This window comes from Pygoscelis adeliae, unplaced genomic scaffold (genome assembly GCF_000699105.1).
Source record: "Pygoscelis adeliae isolate BGI_AS28 unplaced genomic scaffold, ASM69910v1 Scaffold34, whole genome shotgun sequence".
Taxonomy (NCBI): Eukaryota; Metazoa; Chordata; class Aves; order Sphenisciformes; family Spheniscidae; genus Pygoscelis; species Pygoscelis adeliae.
This window is the reverse complement of record NW_008824658.1, coordinates 5,340,248-5,344,558: the sequence shown is the minus strand read 5'-3', so window position 1 is coordinate 5,344,558 and position 4,311 is coordinate 5,340,248. Positions and strand designations below refer to the sequence as shown.

The 4,311-nt window shown below is 45.4% G+C and overlaps 1 long non-coding RNA gene across 1 annotated transcript in view; it reads right to left on the bottom strand.

The window, feature by feature from the left end:
- Nucleotides 1–1,657: 1,657 nt before the first annotated feature.
- LOC103915786 overlaps nucleotides 1,658–4,311 on the bottom strand; it is a 5,516-nt gene continuing 2,862 nt past the window's right edge. Inside the window, exon 2 of the long non-coding RNA XR_663553.1 lies at nucleotides 1,658–3,137. This is a non-coding gene — a long non-coding RNA (uncharacterized LOC103915786). The remainder of the gene's footprint in view (nucleotides 3,138–4,311) is intronic.

Sequence of the window (4,311 nt, the reverse complement as noted above, 5' to 3'; positions counted from 1 at the left end):
GTCTGGGGACTGGATGAAACGTGTGTCGCATTAGATGTGCTTTGTAATAGAAATGAACTTACAGAAAACAGAGAAACTAACAACAGCAACAAAAGGAATCTTGAAATTTGGCAGAAAAAATTTGGTGCGCAAAACCCCCAAGAACGTGTGAGCATCTTTGCACAAAACCACTTACGGATGCATTCCTGAAAGTTAATCCCTTCAGACAGAGGCAGGCTGTCATTTCTTTGAAAGATATTAAAGCAGCTGTTGCTAGAACATAGAGAATTTTTGAGCTATCCATCAAGGGATGGACATTTGTAATGCTATATCTATTTTTTTTGTTTACAGTTTATTTTGATACCAAATTTCTAGCTGCTGAAGGTAATTGAGACTGCAAACAAAATCTCACTATCCACTGATCTGCCAAATCAAATTTTCTTCTCCTGTAAGTATAGTATTTTTTCCTTAGCTTCAGAGAGGAAAAGAATTATGCAGAATGAATGAGAAAGAAAAGGGATTAGTTTACATGATGACGATAGCAGCCACCTCTCCCTTGATCTTTCTGTAGTAGTTTGTTCTCGAAGATGGGAGTGATGATTATTGTAATTTAGAACAGAGCTTGTTCTTTTTCCTTCTACTGCATCTTCTTACTACTTTCCAAATTAACATGTTTTTTAGTAAAAACTAAATATCCTGGTTATAGCTAGGATATCGGACAACCCTATCTGGGATACGGGTGTAGCAAGATGTTAAAGCATCTTTGTGTTCCCCTCCTGGAATGGCTGTGTACTGCTCTGGTCCTTGGTAGAAATTAAAGTAGCCACGAGGCTATTTTGATGACTTCTGGTTACCAAAGAGCCTCAGAAGAGGGTATCTAAGGCAGTAAATTAGCAGCCACGTGTCTCCTGCACTGTTCAAGTTGTGTGGTGCTTCTGAGGATCTCCACGAGCTCTCTGTCATCAGAGCATGTCCTGGCCCTGTGGTGGTCCTCCAGCACCCGGCTTCAGGGCCGGGTGGGTATCACTGCCGGAACAGGCTGAGGGACTGAGCTTTCCTCGTGGTTTCTCACTAGCTAACATTACTAGATTGATTGTTTCTAAGGGTCTTCAAAATGACATTGAATTTTCATTATATTTGGGGAACACTCGCACTCCCTTGGACCTATTCTATCCGCGTGTCTGGTGCTAACGTACTACAGTAATCAAATTTGATGCCAACAAGGCCACTTGGGTTTTCTTCCTCCTCTCCCGTGAGATCTGTCTGCACCGAGATTTTTCCACTGGTCCCAAGTCCGGTTGAGAAGTTTTATTCAACCGAAGTGTTGGGAGACAAACTATTTTGCATGCTTGTTCTCCTGAAGGTGTTTTAAGTTTTGTAATCGTAGCTCTACGCTGAGCCGATTCACCGCTAAAATCAACGTATTCACACCGAGTCGTGACGGCACCGCGCTCCCCTAAAGCGTGGTAGCGGCAGCTCCGCGGCACCTTGGGGGACTCACGTTTAGTGACGGCATCTAACTCTGCAGAACTTGCACAAAGCTCATAAAGACTCCATCCCTCACTTAAAAACATCTGTTAATTCTACTTATGTGCTCGTCGTCGAAATGTTGCCTATATTTTTCTTGTAGGTATGCAAAAATAAGCACCGGTGCATGAAGAGGAAAGGAAAATGTTGCTGCTTTCTTCCCTGGAGATTGTATTTCTTACTTGTTGCATAACTGCTTATTTTAGCATCAGTCAGCCGAGCCTTTGTTGTGTAGATGATTCTGTCCTTTTAGAGGATTTGTGCAGTATTATTTCTTCCAAAATGCTTTTTCTGTTTTTATTATTAGATTTATTTCTTCTCTTAGCAAATGCCAGCTGACAACACCCTGTCAGAGCTCTTCGTGTTACATAAATGTCATACTATGTAAACTGAGTATCATATATATCATATACGTGACCTTTCTGTAGAACCATCCGTCAGGTGTTATCTCTGTGTATTTTGTGTTACATATGCATTTGTATGCAAGTTTTGTTTAAGTGTGCATATATGGTAGCCAAAAATCTGTTAAGCATGCGATCGCTACTGCCCAGGAAAGTACTCAAAATGCGGAAATGTCCAAATTCTTGTTGCCAGTGCGACTTAATCGACGCCCTTTTGTTGAAGCAGACCAAGGTTTTAATTGCATGTTCAGATATTATTTTTCTTCTGCATCGCTACGGCGTGCAGTGCATGAGATGGTCAGCGAGGGGCTCAGCAATGCTGGCTTGTTCCTATTGTTCAGCACATATCCTAGGCCTTAGCTCAGCACATTATTCACATATCTGACCACTTTTGGATTTTGCAGCAATAGAAAATACGGCTCCAATATTCCTGTGTGCAGTTTTCAAAGCAGAACTACCTTCTGGATAGTAAAAACGCACTCAGGTTGAGTCTAGGGATGCTTCGGACCTGCTGTGCGCAACCCGTCTGCACCGAGGAACTGACCTGCGTACCTGGATTTTGGCGTGCTGTGACCTCCTTTAGAGGTGCTGTCCAGAAATCCTGGAGGAATGGCCAGAAGGGTCGTAAGGCTGTAGTGTGCTGTACAGGACCGGAGCAGGGATGTTGGCGGGTTCCTCTGAAGACAGAATTATTCATTTCCTCAGGGCTTTTTCTACGGTACTTTCCACTACGCTGCATCAGTGCTTCAGCACCTTCATTAATCCTCCTCAACCACCCGTTATGGAGATGGGTCAGGGTGACGTGTGGATGGATTAAGGTCAGTTTTGACTAATTCAGGGTACTCCATCCGAGAAGCGTAATGTCTGCTTTTTCAGAGCATTTAACATGATACAGCACTTCATACGTGCAAGCACAGCACCCACTGCTTCCAGCTGTACTAAGATGGATGTCAGCAATTGAGGCTAAAGGTTTCAAGCCACACACCCGCAATGTGGGCAATACAACCGTCAGCACCCAAAAGTTTGGTTTAACGACTTCGTTAGCGTCGCAAAGCCTGCGGCAAGGGTAAGGAGAGAATCCTGGTCTCTGGGAGAGTTCTGTCTTGTCCTCACTGTCGGACTGTGTCTACGTCTTGCAGCCCTTGCTTTGTTCTGTGGGCAGTTTTTTGGTTCTGGCCAAAACTTGTTTCCTTTTTGACTTACGGAGCGGGTCTGTGGCGTGCGGGTGTCCTACGGAAAACAGATTGTGACAATGTAATTAAAAACTGCATTAGAACAGGCGTGTGCAAGAAAGTCTCCATGGATTGGTACAGAATGCTTCACTTTGGACATTTCTGATGTTCTGACCAGGTAACACGGTGACCTTCAAAATATCCCTTAACGCAGCCTGTGCACGTGGATGGGGTGGGATCCATGGGGCAAGTCCTGGCAGCAAATGTTGCTGGGTGCCGGAGCAGTGGGCCCAGCATCTGCCGAGGTACCTGGGGCAGGTGGGGACTGACAAAGGGGCCGTGCTCATGAGTCCCACTGCTCTTGTACCACCAGGAAAGGCTTTTTTAACTAGAAGCTGAAGTTTCCCATTCTCTGGGGGGCTGCTCTAGCGGGCTTTGAGCAGAGGTGCCTCAAAGAGGGACTTCAGCAGCCAGAATCAGGCATGTTTTTGCTGTGTGTTGTGAGCTGCTGCTCTTCAAAGCCCAATAACGTGACTAATTTAGGTAAACCCACCCAAAAGCCAATAAAAGGCTGCCTCGTGCCAAATTTCAAGGCTCTATTTTCAGAGTTACAGTCCCTAAAACCAAAAAACCTCAACAAGCCCAAGAATGGTCAAAGCAATGCTCCTTTCCTCCTCTGCGTTCATCCTTGGAAGAGCCAAAGGACTTGGTGTGTTTGGAAAATGGCCAGCCCGGGCTGCCAAGGCAGGAAGGTGCAGCCGAATTCATTCCAGTCTGGCAAATTATGAGGAGCCAGAACAGGGCTGTACAGCGGGGAGCATCTGACTACCTCAGTTGTGGTGATTCTAGCTGTGGTCCCAACGGTTTTTAACAACCAGTAACTGGCAGTTTTAGAGCTGACCAGCTTAACGAATTTAAGAGATGATGGCAGATTGTGATTGAAAGACTGTCTTTAACCTGAATTTTAATCTTCCGCGGCAGCCGTTTAAAACAGTGCAAGGCAACTTCTGCAGTTTGTTTTACTGTAGGCCCTCCAGGAGTTTGGGAAGATGTATGTTGTCTAGACCGCTCCATCCAATTCTTATTATTTTAATTTAAGAAAGCGTTTTTATCTCGACAGCCGTGCTGTTGCTGTTTTTAATCCTGGGGAAACGGCTGGCAATAGGCAGCCCCGAGCCACGCAGAGCCCGACGCATCCATTTGGGGAGCACACGGTGGGGTCACCCCGGGGG